General features: G+C 40.3%; 1 long non-coding RNA gene across 1 annotated transcript; it reads left to right on the top strand.

Annotated features, from left to right (window-relative positions):
• The first annotated feature begins 5,646 nt into the window (after nucleotides 1–5,646).
• Nucleotides 5,647–7,848, top strand: LOC132605051 (uncharacterized). The gene is made up of 3 exons (XR_009568990.1): nucleotides 5,647–5,942; nucleotides 6,450–6,497; nucleotides 7,464–7,848. It is a non-coding gene; the product is annotated as an uncharacterized LOC132605051 (long non-coding RNA).
• Nucleotides 7,849–19,109: the final 11,261 nt, after the last annotated feature.

Genomic DNA, 19,109 nt, shown 5'->3' with positions numbered 1-19,109 from the left:
GGCCCGATATCTTCTGTAATACTTTAAATACTTCCATTTTGTCCGATTTTCTCAGAAACCATCTGAACTATTATTTTGATTATGATACAACTATTTTTATGAAATTCTTATAAAATAACTTCTGAACATCTGAGAATCCGATTCTGATAATAATCTGTCGTGCCTTCCCAAGTAGGATATAGGCTCGTACTATGCATACTATCTGTATACTCTGATTTTGGCTCGCCGTTTAGCACCCTTTAGTCTAATGGAGTCTGTATGTATGTGGTTTCCCATGGATCTGTTCGTGGCTGTCTCAATGCATTCCTTCACTGCGTCCCGGGCCAGGTTCTGTTATCGTGCATATTTCTCTGCATTGTTCACCGCGTCCCTCGGCGTACGGGCCGGGATCTGTATGTCTGTATGATACTATGATCTGTGTATGGGGATGGCGGCCAGGATGGCATATGATCTGATCTGATTCTGTCTGTCCACCGCGTCCCGTACTAAGAAGGCCGGGTTCTGTTACCGCGCCCCCAGACAGGGCCGGAATCTGTATGTCTGTATGCATGTGCCATCAGTATCTATATAAGCACATGCCTCTGTATGGTTCAGTATGACTCTGCACTACTTTGCATGCATAATTCTGTCTGTCCGTCTGAATTACGACTATGTCTGTATGTCCGTATGGCTTCTGATTCTATATGTCCGTATGGATTCTGATTCTGTATGTCCGTATGGATTCTGATTCTGTATGTCCGTATGGATTCTGATTCTGCTCGTCTGTCCGGATTATGATTCCGTCGGTCTGTCCGAACCATGATTCTGTTTATCTGTATGGACCACGATTCTGTATGTCTGTCTGGATCATGACTCTACCCGTCTGTCTGATGTATGGTTTTGTCCGTTATGTTTCTGTGACTCCGGTTCGGACTATGATTGTATCTGTTATGTTTCTGCTTTACATACTCGGTACATTTTTCGTACTGACCCCCGTTCTTCGGGGGCTGCGTTACATGCCCGCAGGTACAGGCGCACTCGGTGACACGCCGCCAGTCTAGGGCACAGGTTCTGCTATCTTGAAGAGCTCCTTTGATTCGGAGCATGTACTTTGGTATATATATCTTCTGTTTTCCGTATGTTCAGTATGTATGGAAGTTCTGGGTACGGCGGGGCCCTGTCCCGTCATATGATTCTGTATGTCTGTAGAGGCCTGTAGATAGATGTGTGGGTTACGGGTTTCGTCTGTATGTTAGCCTTATCGGCTTATCTGTAAATGTCTGCATGTTCAGGTATATATATATGTTTGCGCGCGTGCCGTATCTGTATCGGCCTACTTCTGTAATATCCGTTTGAAAAGAAAAATCTGTACGATACGAAATTCGGTCAGGTAGGTATGTACGGGTACCCAGCTAGGGTGCCAGTCGCGGCCCACGGGGTTGGGTCGTGACAGAAGTGGTATCAGAGCGGTTAGTCCTCGGAATGTCTACAGGCCGTGTCTAGTAGAGTCTTGTTTATCGATGTGTTGTGCACCACATCTATAAACAGGAAGCTACAGGGCATCTAGGATGTTACCCTTCTTTGAATCTTAGATCATGCGATAGAGCCAGCTGTAGGATATGAATTCCTTTCGACTAACTTTTAATTTCAGCCAAAGGACGACATCGACAGAAGGCAATGGCTGATGATATTGGAGGCCGCACAGTACTCAGGTAAGCAATAATATGAAAGCTGTGTGTCGGAGAAGTTGTTTGATGTGTGGTAGAAATATAAAGTTGAAGATTGAACAGAAAAGTGAACAGGAAGGAGCCTCCGATGTTGTTCGAGTTGGGCATGTGAGGTAAGCCTCGACATCTGTATAATTTTATCTGTAATTGTTAGCCCCGTGTGGCTACGAGACGACATGATATGAGGTATATATATATGCATATATGTGTTGGCCCCGTGAGGCATGGTTGGTATTTCTTGTGTACAGGTTTCGGATAGTAAGAAATACAGAGGAACCTCTGCCCAAATTTTTTTTCAGAGATATGGAAGTAAATATATATAAAGTAAGTACAAATAGGTTCCGCGATACTTGTCGGAATTTAGTTTTCTTCTGTCGGTGGTTGGAGAGCACCTTATGGTGATATTTTATCAGATTTCACCGACTATTTGGAGACGGAATTCGTGGGACGAAGACTTAAATCTGTGGCCTGTCTGTAATTGTATGTATATGTGTATGAAAGTGAATATCGGAGATTCAGAAAGGCAATATGGTAATTGTGCAACTTAGCCGGGGGTGGGACCCGCTACAAAAATTTTCCGAAAATTTGCTAAGACCCCGATTTGCCCTAAAATTATGTGACAAAGGTCCTACAGGGCAATTGACGAAATTATATCAGCCCTAACGCGTCAAAATGCATGAAAGTTTCGGGGTTAAGCGTGCTCAAGCCAGAGCAATTCTGGGATGGGTGACCCCCCTGGGAAGTAATGCAAAATTTTGCACAAGTGTAAGTATGATAGATATAAATGAAAATTTGGGGTAATCTAAAGGAAAAGAGAATGTGTGGAGTAATTAGTGCCCTTACAGGAGTCGCGCAGAACGAGGCGGACTAAATGGGCAAAAAGAAAAGGTGCAACACCGCTCGGGAAATTGAGCGGATTTGAATAACAGTCAGAGACGTTCGCCAGTAAGATACTAGTAAATATATCTGTATGTGTGTATGTGTGTGTGTATAATTTTCGTTTGGTGCCCATATGGATCAAGAGCCGAGTCCCGGCAACTAATGTTGTGATAGACGAAAGGTTTTACTAAACCGAATACATGAAACGACGCGGAGACGGGGATTCGAATGTCATCAAAGGATAGAAAAACCCCTATTCCATTATAACTCGGTCTGGTATGACGATGTCTGAAAAAGAAAATGAGTATGGATAGTAGGAAAGATGAAAGATAAGAAGTGTGAATAAGCGGAATCTTTGAAAAGGTCGATAAGCGACACGTAAGACGATTTGTATGATAACTTGGCGAACAAGTTTACAAATAAGGGAAATTTTCATAAAACACTGGAGCCTTAATAGGAGTGATCTGATTCTAATTCAGATCCTATCTGTTATACTTCTGCACCCCCGATTCTGATAAGGCTCTGTCTATTACGCCTCTGTACTTCTGAACTCGATTATGTTCCCGTCTGATAAATCTTTGTACATCTGATTCTGAATACGTTTCTGTTTGACACACCCCTATACGATTGACTCTGATTACGAATCTGTCTGACACGCCTCTGTGTGTCTGATTCTGGATATGAATCTGTCTGATACATCTCTGTACGTCTGATTTTGATCACGCGTCTGTCTGATACATCTCCGTATGTCTGATTCTGATTACGACTCTGTCTGATACATTTTTGTACGTCTGATTCTGATTTCGAATCTGGCTGATACCTCTTTGTACGTCTGACTCCGATCTCATGTTTGTCCGACATACTTCCGTACATCTGGCTTCGACTATGAATCTGTCCGATATGCTTTTGTGCGTCTGGCTCTAGTTATGAACCTGTTTGATGTAACGTGAAATTATGATAACGTTGTAAGGAACCGAGAAGTGTGACAAGAGGTGAAAGATGTTGATAGCAATCGTAACGTTGAAAGGAATTTTGAAAGAAAGGAAGGAACCTCCCCGAAGTGTCACGAGGCCCCCTAAGGTCAATCGAACATTCGAGGACAAATGTTCTAAAGGGGGGGAGAATGTTATATCCTGCATTTTCGAACGTCGAATTATTTGTAAGCTGAGGTGGGGCCCACACATCAATATTTTTTTTGGGACATGTGAAAAGTTATATGAATCGTATATGTAAAGTTAAACACAACCCGTGAAGGGCCCTGGGGCCAAATCAAAGTGAAAGCCCTCCAAACGAATATTTTTAAGAAAACGTTTTCGGATGACCTGACTTGGAGGGGCAAAAACGGCATTACAAGTTTAGAATTTGGGAAAATGCCCAGAGATAAAAGTTGTAGATAATTGAAATATCTTTCCAACGGTAGGTCGTGGGCTCCCAGGCGACGTCGGTACAAGGAGATATGGACATTTTAAGGCGGAAAGGTCAAGCTGGGCAGTGAAATGGGCCCAACCCGATTCCAATCCGGGTCAGGCCCATTTCCTTATTATTTAAGGGAGTTTTCAGCCTCCTCCTCCACATTTCAGATCAGAAAAGATCCAGAAAATTCCATTAGAGAGAGACAGAGAGAAAACTTCAAGGCTAAGAAGGTCATTTTGATCAAAATCCGAGCTCCGAATCCCGAAGCTCATGAAGAGAAAAACGTTGTACGTTGCGTTGCCTTCAATTTGAGATAAATATTGGTCTTGGGGGATGAAATTTTCGTGGTGGATCTTCTGATAAGGTATTTATAAAATTCCTTTTATGTTATTAAAGTGTTTATTTAGAGTTTTAACGAATTAGAACGGAGAAAACAACATTATAAACTCGTTTGTTGTTTTGTTGAAATTTATGGGTGAGGGGCTGTTTTAATTGAAATTGATGGACTGATTTGAATTAATATTTTGGTTGTTTTAATCATGGATTATGTGAGGAGAGTGAAGAAACTTAATGGTTATTAAGTTGTTGTAGGAAAACATACAACTTTGTTATGGTTTATGTAAAAATGGAAATGAAAGTATCAAGAGGAAAATTATGATTATTGTGGATGAATTTGGAAGATGGAAATGTATAATGAACTTGTATGTTGAAGGTTAGGAAAAATTGGAAAAGTAGTGGCTTAATGGAAAGTTTGAATGTTCGCATACCTTATGAATATTGGGTGAAAATGGTATGGATGCTTCCGATGTATGTTGTAATGAATTTGGTGGGTGATGAATATCAAAATAACAAGTTTGGTTTGGAAATGTAAGTTTGAAACGAAAGATGTGTCGTTATGCCGAAACGATGGCTAGTGATGCCATAGTGTGTGTTTTAATGTCTGTTGTTGTTTTTGCTGTTGTTCTGGGTTGTTGTGTAGTGAATTTGTTACATCCCGTATTCCTATGCATTGGAAAGTGTGCGAGTTAAATGATATTAGTAACGGACACAAGGTTATTCCCCAAGCTTATAAGTGGTTAAAGTGATGGCACACACGTATCGTAAGGATTTGAAGTTAAACCAATCGAAGGAAATAAGTTTTGTCGATTTCAACATTTATTTGAGTAAAATACGATCCAAGCTGTAATATCCCGTATTTTGGGACTAGAATATTTAATCGTCCAACATGAGAAAATTTACATGAGCCCAGAGAATTTGATCATATTCAATGATGAAAAATCGAGAGCTCGGTGTACAAAGACGTTTGAGGTCCCGAAATAATTTAGGACTTTAAAAGTGTGACCACGGTGATTGGGAATAATATTTTGTGTGCACCAAAAGGGGCTATGGACTAGTGCTATGTCACATAATCATGGCAATGAGTATATGAAGTGTATTAAAAATAATTGTTATTAAAGTGAATTGAGATCAAGAAATTAATTATATGATTAGTTGGTATGTATTGTGGAATATTATATTTAAAACCTCTACTTTACATGTTTACCACTTCCACCGTCAAAGTAGTTCTTTAAAGCATTAAATAAGACTACTTCACATATAAATAACATTAGATTTGTTTGTTAGTGCCTAGTTGCCTAACTTTAGATATAATAAGTTTTTTTTTGCCGACATAAAATTTTCGGACCTCAATTCTCGCATACATTTGTATGATAACTTAGATTGCCTCTTGGAGAATTCATTCTTGAAGGAAGGTATATGCAGCACCTATTTTGTTGAAGCAACGTTTTCCTTCCAATTTCAACAAAGAGCAACCAGTGTTCTTCTCTTATTTCAAAGATTAAGTATAGCTATTTTTCTTCATCGATTTCATGGTTATGACATTGATTTTATCCGGATCTTAGCAAGTTGGAAATATACCTTGTGGTGAATTATCCTAAGATTGAGGTAAGATTTAATTTTTTGTATACACATTTTGGAGGCAATTTTAACATGTATAAGTTTGTGGATATATAATGAAAATAAAAGTTGTGGATGTTGATGTTGAAAGATGAATTGAGCCGTGTAGGGGCTGTTCTAAATAGGCATGGAAAACTTATTTTAAGTTGCATTATAGTTGTGATTGTCATGGATTATATGGCGAAGGGATGGGAAAGTTAAAATTGAAGTTGTGTTGATATGAACATGTTGTTGTTCTTGTTGAATTGAAGGAATTGGAAATATAATTGTATCCATATATTGTTGTTGGTATTTCTGTGTCAACAGGAGAGCAATTGGAAATTTGGGAGAGGCGAACATATAGGGGAAGTGCTGCCGAATTTTCGCTAAAATTTTAGATGATAGGAAACCTAAACGAGAATATCTAAGCTGAAATATAGGTTCTATAAGGATTGGGCTATAGACTGTGAACTAGAAAATATGGTACTAACGATGACATTACTTTTATATAAATAGGCGAAAAGAGCGATGAGGCAAAAAGGATTCACGAATAGTCGCCGACAGGTATGTAAAGCAACCTTCTTTTCTTGGCATGCCTTAGTTTCACATAGGCTAGATTAGAGCCTTAAGGAAATTCCAAATCCGAAATCCGAGCATGATGATCTATATATATTCCTTGGCACTCTTATGTATGATTTGATGAAATATGAACCATTATGTTTTTGAAAGAAGTGATTTCCGAACTTTGCATAGAAAGGTTTCACTTTAAAGAATTTCGTAATTTTTGAATGCCATATCTTTTGCATAAAGGCTCGGATTGCTCCAATATTTTTATAGGAGTTCGTATGATGTATAATGAGTATGTTTTCCATAGGCGGTCCCGACTCGGGCCAATACCCGTCCGTGGGTCCCGCGACTTTCCTTTATGTAATTCGGACGACTTTTGAAAGAATTTGGTATGATTATCATTTTGAATTTCAAGTATGGTCATTTACTTATATTTGAGTCTATGATAATGATTTTATGCATATGGTTACTCATGACTCTGCTCGTGCGTTCTGTTATATCTTTCGCCGGTTCCCGGGCCGGTTCTGTTGTCGTGCGCACTTTGATATACTCCGGAGTTATGCTGTGTTTATGGTTCACCGAGCTACTCGCAAAAGAGGGTCGAGTTCCACATATATTTGGTGTTATGCTGTGTATGGCGTTATGTTGTGATGTGATATGTGACGGGGATGCGGAGATTTGAAACATTCTGGTGTTATGCTGTGTTATGGCGCCATCGACGGGCGGGCGACCATATTCTTCTGTACCCTACGCATGACTTATGTTTTAAAGTAAACATTTTGATATGTTGGATTTATACTTATGTTTTAAAGTAAACATTTTGATATGTTGGATTTATACTTATGTTCTGTACTACTATTTCGTTTATGCCTCAGATTTGTTTCTGTATTTTCTGCTTTGCATACTCAGTACATATTTCGTACTGACCCCCTTTCTTCGGGGGGCTGCGTTTCATGCCCGCAGGTACAGACGCACAGTTTGGTGATCCACCAGTTTAGGACACCCTCTTCTGCTGTTTGGAGTGCTCCTCTTATTCCGGAGCCTACATTTTGGTATATATACTTGTTTGATGCATATGTATATATTTGTTCAGGGGTACGGCGGGGCCCTGTTCTGCCATATGATCCGTTTGGTCTGCTTAGAGGTGTGTAGACGTATTTGTGGGTGTGTGCCTACTTCTGTACAGTTGTGTTTATATGATTCTGTTCGTTATGGCAGCCTTGTCGGCGTGCATTTGTATATGTATTTTGGGCCGTTGTGCCATTTGATAGCCTTGCCGGCTTTTTGATATATGTGCATATGTTCGGCGATGTGTATTCCGCCGTCCCTTTTGAGTTTGATATGATTTGTGGCAGCGTGTGATATTTGTGCCCGTATACGCTATTTGTATGTGATTCGATTTGGATAAGTGTGTTACGATTTGATATGTTTGTCTGTGTGGGTGTCCAAGTAGGGCACCAGTCGCGGCCCAAGGGGTTGGGTCGTGACGGAATTGAGCCGAGCTAAGTCTCGGGGATGTCTTATATACAGAGGAAATGCTGCCAAAATTTCGGTAGGCAAACATGTGTTAAGTTGGATTATTGAAAAGTTTGAAACTAACAAATGGTAAACTTGACCATTTCTAGATTTTGGACGAGATTGGGATCGACGCCATGCGAGCGTAAGGCGCTATCGAGGTATGTGAAGCATTTTCCTTTGTTCCTAGGCATGTTCTGGATGTGATAGGCTCGGCCGCGAGCCTTAAGTACGACTCCGTTCCCCGGAATTCGAGACGGAAAACCGCTCCAATTCCTTCAATTCAATTGAAGCTATTTTCTTACAAATTGCCTTTAAAGTGAATTTTTGTACAAAACACCCCTAAACGGAGTCGGAACACTTCCAAACGATTATGGATGACCTCATAAGGTCTATTAGCGATAATTTACATATGTTGCCTCGAGTTGGTCCGAGGCGGGCCCGCAAGGCCCGATATCTTCTGTAATACTTTTAATACTTCCATTTTGTCCGATTTTCTCAGAAACCATCTGAACTATTATTTTGATTATGATACAACTATTTTTATGAAATTCTTATAAAATAACTTCTGAACATCTGAGAATCCGATTCTGATAATAATCTATCGTGCCTTCCCAAGTAGGATATAGGCGCGTACTATGCATACTATCCGTATACTCTGATTTTGGCTCGCCGTTTGGCACCCTTTAGTCTGATGGAGTCTGTATGTATGTGGTTTCCCATGGATCTGTTCGTGGCTGTCTCAATGCATTCCTTCACTGCGTCCCGGGCCAGGTTCTGTTATCGTGCATATTTCTCTGCATTGTTCACCGCGTCCCTCGGCGTACGGGCCGGGATCTGTATGTCTGTATGATACTATGATCTGTGTATGGGGATGGCGGCCAGGATGGCATATGATCTGATCTGATTTTGTCTGTCCACCGCATCCCGTACTAAGAGGGCCGGGTTCTATTACCGCGCCCCCAGACAGGGCCGGAATCTGTATGTCTGTATGCATGTGCCATCAGTATCTATATAAGCACATGCCTCTGTATGATTCTGTATGGTTCAGTATGACTCTGCACTACTCTGCATGCATAATTCTGTCTGTCCGTCTGAATTACGACTATGTCTGTATGTCCGTATGGCTTCTGATTCTATATGTCCGTATGGATTCTGATTCTGTATGTCCGTATGGATTCTGATTCTGTATGTCCGTATGGATTCTGATTCTGCTCGTCTGTCCGGATTATGATTTCGTCGGTCTGTCCGAACCATGATTCTGTTTATCTGTATGGACCACGATTCTGTATGTCTGTCTGGATCATGACTTTACCCGTCTGTCTGATGTATGGTTCTGTCCGTTATGTTTCTGTGACTCCGGTTCGGACTATGACTGTATCTGTTATGTTTCTGCTTTACATACTCGGTACATTTTTCGTACTGACCCCCGTTCTTCGGGGGCTGCGTTACATGCCCGCAGGTACAGGCGCACTCGGTGACACGCCGCTAGTCTAGGGCACAGGTTCTGCTATCTTGAAGAGCTCCTTTTGATTCGGAGCATGTACTTTGGTATATATATCTTCTGTTTTCCGTATGTTCAGTATGTATGGAAGTTCTGGGTACGGCGGGGCCCTGTCCCGTCATATGATTCTGTATGTCTGTAGAGGCCTGTAGATAGATGTGTGGGTTACGGGTTTCGTCTGTATGTTAGCCTTATCGGCTTATCTGTAAATGTCTGCATGTTCAGGTATATATATATGTTTGCGCGCGTGCCGTATCTGTATCGGCCTACTTCAGTAATATCCGTTTGAAAAGAAAAATCTGTACGATACGAAATTCGGTCAGGTAGGTATGTACGGGTACCCAGCTAGGGTGCCAGTCGCGGCCCACGGGGTTGGGTCGTGACACTAAGTCCCTTCGACGATTATCCACAAAGGACTTTTGACGACTTTGAGCTCCTAATAACCGATCTTGTATGAGCTTGACTTTCTCTGTGGCTTGCTGGACCAAGTCTGACCCTATCAATTTAGTCTCTCCTACCTCGAACCACCCAATTGGGGATCTACACTTTTGCCCATATAAAGCCTCATACGGTGCCATTTGAATGCTGGAATGATAACTATTATTATAAGCAAATTTAATGAATGGTAAGTGATCATCCCAATTGCCTCCAAAATCTATCATACATACCCGTAACATATCCTCAAGAGTCTGAATGGTACGTTCTGCTTGTCTATCAGTCTGCGGGTGAAATGCCGTGTTAAGGCTCACTTGAGTCCCTAAACCCTCTTGGAAGGACTTCCAAATGTTAGCTGTTGTCACGACCCAACCGGAGGGCCGCGACGGGCACCCGGTGCTAGCCCACCCGGGCACCCCTTAACGTACCTTTACACTTACATCTAGGTGAGACACGTATTTAAACATACATTTCTATTCATCAATCATACTAGTCCCATTGGACAACAATACCTTTATATCATCATTGGCATCTATGCCATATCAATGTACATAAGCCGACAAGGCTAACAAAATGATGTACAAAATATAGGCCGACAAGGCCAAACATATCTAACCATATACACAAGTCTACGAGCCTCTAAGGAGAGTATGTCATACCATATAGGCGGGACAGGACCCCGCTATGCCCATAATTATGTACACAAAAGAATAAGTACCCAAAAGCTATAGCTCCGAATGAAATGGAGCTCCGCTATGTAGTCCTTGAGAATGTAGCTATGGATCAAGTCTATCTCCCTGTGCACCTGCGGGCATGACGCAACGTCCAAAACAAAAGGACGTCAGTACGAAGAATGTACTGAGTATGTAAAGCATGATCAATATCAACATAGAAGCATAATATACAACATAAGGAATAGCATAGGATGGGAGATCATAATATCATCGTCATAAGCACTTACTTGCCTTTCATAGGAACTTTCCATTTCTAATGCGTATTTGTGTACATTCATCCATATTCGTGTCCGTACTCATATTCGTACCCATTTACGTTGCGTTCATCGCCGTATTCATATACATAGTCTTATTCATATTTGTACCATATTCGTATTCATACTCATATCTATATCATATACATAATCATATCATATACATAACATTTGCATAGCATACCCGACCTTGAAGGATCGGTGTTTCATACTTACATGGCCTACCAAGGCTCAAGGTTACACATACCTGGCCCTAGCAAGGCTTCAGGTTACATCTACCTGGCCCTACCAAGGCTTCATGGTTATATCTACCTGGCCCTACCAAGGCTTCACGGTTATCCGTACCCTCTGCAGAGGTGAGCGCGCGTTACATAATAATATACATACTCTACCTGGCCTTATAAGCTCGGGGTCCCATAATAGTCCTACATAGATACATATACATAATAGCTCATAAGCATCCTTACTATTAACACCACTATCATCATCGTCATCGTTGTCGTCATCGCTATTATCGTCATTCATTACATCTATCTTTATAGGCTTACTCGTCATATGAGGAACTTAGTACAATCGTAATACATATCGAGAATCATAAGCTTAGTAGCTTTGAAGATAGAATCATTTGGAATACGTCATAAACTTATAGAAGATTTAGATAATTGGCCAAAGAACCATGCCTTATGAAAGAAAGGGGTTAGCCTTACATACCTTTCTGTTCAACTAATCTATCACTTGCACGTGCTTCTTCAATGCTCACGTTTCTACCTTCATTAGGGTGCATACTATTATTAGAGAATTGATAGCTTAGCATATATGACTTAAGCTAGAGAAAATCGGACAGCATCTTCTTTATTTATACGACATTCCTCCATACCGTAAATCAACTCCCAAACGTCATTAATACATTCACAATATCATAACAATAATGTTTATTCATTCCCATTCTCTATATTTCTGAATTCTTCCAATCACCCATATTCATGGTCATAACACACGACTTTGTTCGTTCATATACAATGTCTATTCCACGTTTTCAATGTCGTTTATAACATGATTATAATCATAATGTATCAAGAATCATAACTCAATCCAAACATTTTCTCAAAAGTGACATTATTCCCACATTCATGACCCATTTCCTATTTCCTTATATAATCCAAGTGTTTCAACTTTCAAATACCTTAAACAACAAGGGAATGCCATAAAACTTACCTTAGATGGTGTAGAAATGAACCTTGGGTGCAAACACTTCACTTGGGAAAAACCCTAGTTTCACCTTTACTTGGTTTTCTTGCTTTGGATGAGCTTTAATGGGTTTCTTACACTTGATGCATTTAGTTTGATGTCGATGATCACTAATATCTCTTGAATTTATGTGAAATAAATGTAGAGAGATGTTTTAGAGACAAGGGGTGAAATGTGGAAATGAAATAATGAACTTGGTCCCCTTTTTAATAACCCAAAAATCTGATCTGTCGGGACATTATACAGTCCATTATACGGGCCGTATATGTCACACCCTAATCTCACCAGGGTGTGATGGGCACCCGACCCCATATTCGAAGCCGACCGAACCCGCTGACTCTTATTACACACATAATTTCTTTGGACTCTTAAATCAAATTAAAATGAAATACATAGTAAAGGCTTTCCGAAACATTCTTTTCGTCGTTCTCAAATCAAATAAAATCTGTAATCATAGGAAACTTATAACATAATGCATAATAACACATCGGCTGGTGGAGCCGCTTACAAGGCTGACATTCTAAACACGTGACTCTGTCTGCAAAGTCTCTAACATCAATCAGGAACCATAACATATGTACTCTGACTCGGCAACACTCCGGGGAAAAACGGAGCTCGCCAATCCCGCTGGAACATCTTCTAGCAATGTCTTCTACTCATCTGTGTATACCTGCGTGGCATGAAATGCAGCCCCCGAAGAAAAGGGGGTCAGTACGGAATATGTACTTAACATGTAAGGCAGGGATCACAGTAAAAGGATCATAACTGATATAAGGAGTACAGAAACAAGTACAATGTAACCAAAACTCTTGCCTTTAAAACATAAATCATGCATATCATTATCATATACCGTACCTGGCCCGTTATGGGACTCGGTGGATAAAATCATGTCATCATATCAGCATACTATCATATCATCATGCATATATATATACCGTACCCGGCCCTCTAGTGAGGGACTCGGTGAACAAAATCATGTCATCATACTATCATATTATCATGCATATATATATATATATATACCGTACCCGGCCCTCTAGTGAGGGACTCGGTGAATAAAATCATGTCCGCACACTATCATATTATCATGCATGCATATATATACATATATACCGTACCCGGCCCTCTAGTGAGGGACTCGGTGAACAAAGTCATCATATGCCCTCCTGGCCGCCATAACATATCATCATCTCATCATGTCATCACATATACATATACCGTACCCGACCCTCTAACGAGGGACTCGGTGAACAATGCAGTGGAGTGCGCACGATAACATACCCGACCCGGGACTCGGTCAAAGACATATTGAGGAATGCACGAGCAGAGTAGTGAGAAACTATATGCACATAAATCAAGACTCGATGGGTAAGTACACAAATCGACACTTGAGGATCATAAACTCGTTTCAAGTCAATCCGGTTTAGTATGAGAAAGTTATGGACACTTTTACCACAGAACCTCTACGAACGTTTCCAAAGCAATCCAAGGTTGTATACAAAAATTAGAGACATTAATACTTATGGAACCCCTTTTTGGGACATGAACTCTTTATGCTTTACTCATTATTCAACCATACAATAAGCTCAACTATACCTAGCGTACTCATGTCAAGAAGTGAATAAGAATCATAGACGGAACCGGAAACATATCAAATAGATCTTCGAAAATCATAGATACGTATCAAAACCATATGAAATAGCTCATGGAAATCAAAAATATTAGCCATCCTAGTGGCTCTAAGAATAGGAGTTTCTTTGAAATCATACATTTACTTCGTCTGTTTGTTTCATAAGGATCATGCCAAAAGAAAGAAAGGGTAAGCCTTACATACCTGCTCCACGGCCTATTAGCTACGCTTATTTGTCCAAGCTCGCTAGTATACATTCAAGAGGATTTGCACAAACATTAGATTCATCGTCATACACTTGTCTTAGTCCTTCAAATAAATTCATTTATAATCTGCCGAAATTTCGGCAGCATTTCCCCTGTAAATACAACCATCTCCGAGAATCCAACTCGGCTAAATTATCAACAACAACTCCGAGAATTCATCTCGGCCAAATTATCAACAACAATCCGAGAATTCAACTCGGCCAATTTATCAACAACAATCCGAAATCTTCCAAACTTAATAAGGACAACAACAACACATCCTTTTCTTCCAAATTTATGAATTACACCAACAATTTACACATTAACAACTTCATCAATCAATCCAAAATGCATTTTAACATTAGTAATTCCTTATACATAATTCGACGACATTTCACTTATATTCAATTCAATCACAACAACCCAACCTTCAATCTTCCAAACTCAATAAGGTCAACACATCTCTCACTTCCAATTCATGAATTATATCTACAACCACACGTTGACAACATTATCCACACAAATACAAGAAACCATACTAACGCCACATTAACTTCTTCAATAATTTCTCAATGATCACAACTTCATTTCAAACCATCAAACCTTCATTTCAAACCATAAAACCTTCATTTTTATTATGGAATCCACAACAACAGCAATCAAACTACTAAATAAAATCAATTCATCTTATCTTATCAACACACTCTATATTCGGCCATAACCTCCATATCCATATTTCATGAATTTCATCCATTTCTACCTACTACAATACTCACAAATCATCCATAACAAATGTAAAAGAAGATTGAACACATACCTTTCTCCACTTATCTCTTCACTCGGCTAGGGGTGTATATTGCACAAATGAATGATTTGATTGCTCCAACAACTCCTTCATGTTAATAAGGACCTTCCAATTGGTTGGAATACTAGAAGAAAATATTTTTTCTTGATCAATTTCCATGGACCAAATTTTTGGAACTATGGCCGAATGGCCCCAATTCTCTTCTTCTTTCTTTTTCTTCTCCAAGCTTCTTGATTTAAAAGATGAATATGTCTTATTTTGTCATCAATTGTATATATATATATATATATATATATATATATGGCTTCTACCAATACAAAGTGGACACATGTTCCCTTCTCCCTTTTTCTTGAACTTTCTCAAAATAAACAAAGATGAATACTTGTCTTGTTATGTAAGCTTTGGTCCATATATATTTATAATTAGCCCCATTTAATAAAAATGTGGACATATGCCACACGGCCAACATGGCCCCTTCAAGAACCTTCTTGAATATTTTGTGAAATTCCCATTTTGCCCCTAGCCTTCCACAATATTTCCATGAACCTCTTTGTGAATTTCCCTTTTTACCCTTAGCCTTTCTCAATATTTCCATACTAATAAACAACTTGTACATTAAAATAATTTTGGAAAATAGCCTTACCCTTAACTTACCACGACTACCTTGAAATATCTGAATGCACAAAATACGGGCTATAACAGTATAAATTTATATGGTCCGTATAAGGGACCGTGAAATGGACCTTTCATTCAGTCTTCTCTGTGACCATTATACGGGTCGTATAAATTTATACGACCCGTATAACTGACCGTATAATCCCACCAGTGAGTGATCTTCACTGTGATGGTTCTGCGGTCCATTATATGATCCGTATAATGAGCCGTATAACCCATCAGTCCACTGAACTTGTTCTCGCTACTTCGTTTGATCTCCAATCCTTATGGAATCTTCTTAACACTTTTTCACTTCATTAACAATCTAAGGGACGTTATAACTCTTCCCCAACACATCATTAAGCCATCATCAACTTGTTACTCATAATTCTCGTCCGATACCTGTCGTATGCCTTGCCTTCTCTTGGCAACTTTCTTGTCTAACATCGAATGTCTTTGAAATCCTACTTAGGGTCATCAAATGTCATTATTTACTTATTGAAATACGATACACTTCGTGCTCTTCGTTAGCCCATTCACTGTGCATCAACGGGAAATTTTCCGAGGTGTAACATTCTTCCACCCTTAAGAACATTCGTCCTCGAATGTTAAGCACTCGGGAATTCTACGAAAATTTTGCCAGAGTTTCCCCTATAATATGGCACTACCATCCTGTCACAACAACCCACAATAACAGTGCCTCACAGGGCCACAACATAATAGCAATGTAATTTGGCTACACACGACCCAAATGCATAAAAAGGAAAACATACATACCTTATGATCTCGATGTCTCATCTTGGCCCTCTTCCCGGGGCTGAAATAAGTGTGGGTACTTGGATTTCATAATTTCTTCTGCTTCCCATGTCGTCTCTTCGCGGTTATTATTTCTCCACAAAACGTTAATTGAGGCCACTTCTTTGTTTCTAAGCCTCCGTACTTGCCTATCTAGTATGGCAATGGGTATCTTTTCATAAGTCAACCTTTCTGTCACTTGAACATCATTTGCTGGCACGATCCTAGCAGGATCTCCAACACATTTTTAAAGAATCGAGACATGGAAAACTGGATGGACTGACTCCAAATCCGGAGGTAGATCTAATTCATAGGCCACTTTGCCTACTTTGCACACAATCTCATAAGGCCCAATGTATCGGGGACTAAGCTTCCCCTTTTTGCCAAATCTCATAACGCCCTTCATTGGCGACACTTTCAAGAATACCCAATCTTTAACTTGGAACTCTAAGTCCTTTCGACGATTATCCGCATAGGACTTTTGACGACTTTGGGCTGCTAACAACCGATCTTGTATGAGCTTAACCTTCTCTATAGCTTGTTGGACCAAGTCTGGGCCCATCAATTTAGCCTCTCCTGTTTCAAACCACCCAATTGGGGAGATCTACACTTTCGCCCATATAACGCTTCATACGGTGCCATTTGAATGCTAGAATGATAACTATTATTGTAAGCAAATTCAATGAGTGGTAAGTGATCATCCCAGTTACCTCCAAAATCTAACATACATGCCCGTAACATATCCTCAAGGGTCTGAATGGTATGTTCGGCTTGTCCATCTGTCTGTGGGTGAAATGTCGTGCTAAGGCTTACCTGAGTCCCCAAACTCTCTTGGAAGGACTTCTAGAAATTAGCCGTAAACTGGGTTCCTCTGTCTGAGATAATAGATACTGGAAAACCGTGAAGTCGTACTATCTCTTTAACATAGAGCTTTGCATAGTCTTCTGCCACATACGTCGTTCTAACTGGTAAGAAATGAGCTGACTTAGTGAGTCTATCTACAATCACCCATATGGAATCATACTTACATCGATAACGGGGTAAGCCTGTAATGAAGTCCATGTTAATCACTTCCCACTTCCAAGTTGGGATTTCTATAGCTTGCAACAATCCGCCCGACTTTTGGTGCTCGATTTTTACTTGTTGACAGTTGGGACATCGAGCTACAAATTCTGCTATATCCTTCTTCATCCCATTCCACCAATATATAGACTTAAGATCATGATACATTTTCGTTGCTCCGGGGTGGATAGAATAACGGGAAAAATGAGCTTCTCTCAAAATTTGGTGGCGTAGACCTGCCACATCGGGAACACATAATCTGCCTCGACATCGGAGAACTCCATCTCCTGCAATATCAAATGATGACTCCTCTTTCTGAGGGAGTGTATCTCTGTAATGCATCAGCATGGGATCTTCGTATTGTCGCTCTTTTACTTCCATTACTAGCGACGAGACTGTTGAATCCTAAATGGTAGTTCCCCTGCTACCTGAGTGCACTACTCGAACTCCTAGGCTAGCTAACTGTTGGAGCTCACGAGCCATTTCTCTCTTCTCTGGTCTTACATCATACACACTTCCCATAGATCTGCGGCTAAGAGCATCAGCCACAACATTTGCCTTTCCGGGGTGATACAAGATATCAACATCATAATCTTTTAGCAATTCCAACCATCGTCGTTGCCGCAAGTTCAACTCTTTCTGCTTGAAGATATACTGAAGACTCTTATGATCTGTAGAAATTTTCACATGGACACCATATAAATAATGTCTCCATTTCTTTAATGCATGACCCATTGTAGCCAATTCTAGATCATGGGTTGGATAATTTTTCTCATGTTTCCATAATTGTCTTGAAGAATACGCAATCACCTTGCCATGTTGCATCAATACACATCCTAGCCCAACGCCTGAAGCATCGCAATAAACAACATATCCTTCCAATCCCTCTGGAAGTGTCAGGACTGGGGAAAAAGTCAATCTATCTTTCAACTCTTGGAAACTACGTTCACAAGCATCTGTCCATTGAAAATTAGCTGATATCTGGGTCAGCTTTGTGAGTGGTACCGAAATAGAAGAGAAACCTTCAACAAATCTCCTGTAATATCCCGCTAAGCCCAAAAAGCTACGAACCTCCGTAGGAGTTGTGGGTCTTGGCCAGGTCTTCACGGCCTCAATCTTTTGGCTATCCACTCGAATACCATCGGCTGCAACAATGTGCCCCAAAAACGTCACTGAGTTCAACCAAAACTCACACTTAGGAAATTTTGCAAACAACCCTCGAGTTTGAAGAACTCTGAGAAAAGTACGCAAATGTTCTGCATGTTCCGTCTCGGATCTAGAATACACCAAGATATCATCTAGAACTGCTTCTCCTGGAAATTAGAAACGAACCACTTTCATTCTACAATCAACATTGGCATAGCAAGAAGCCAACCAATCCATGTCCATAATAACATCAAAATCCACCATTTTTAACTCATGCAAGTCAATCATGGTACGACGATCACAAATCACAATTACACAATTTCTATATACTCAGCTAGCTATTACCGATTCACCAACGGGTGTTGTCACGAACCAGCTAGGGGCCGCGATGGGTACCCGGGGCTAACCACCGAGCACCTGTCACGACCCAGCCCCGTGGGCCGCGACTGGCACCCTACTTGGGTACCCAGACCAAATTACGTATTCATTGCCAAATCCAAACTTATTTCAGAATTTCATAAAAATCGTATCAAACATAGCTTATCGAAATATGTCTTAAGCGGTCGCACAAATCAAATACAA

The sequence above is a fragment of the Lycium barbarum genome, chromosome 8, assembly GCF_019175385.1.
Source record: "Lycium barbarum isolate Lr01 chromosome 8, ASM1917538v2, whole genome shotgun sequence".
NCBI lineage: Eukaryota > Viridiplantae > Streptophyta > Magnoliopsida > Solanales > Solanaceae > Lycium > Lycium barbarum.
This window is presented reverse-complemented; position numbering and strand designations above follow the sequence as displayed.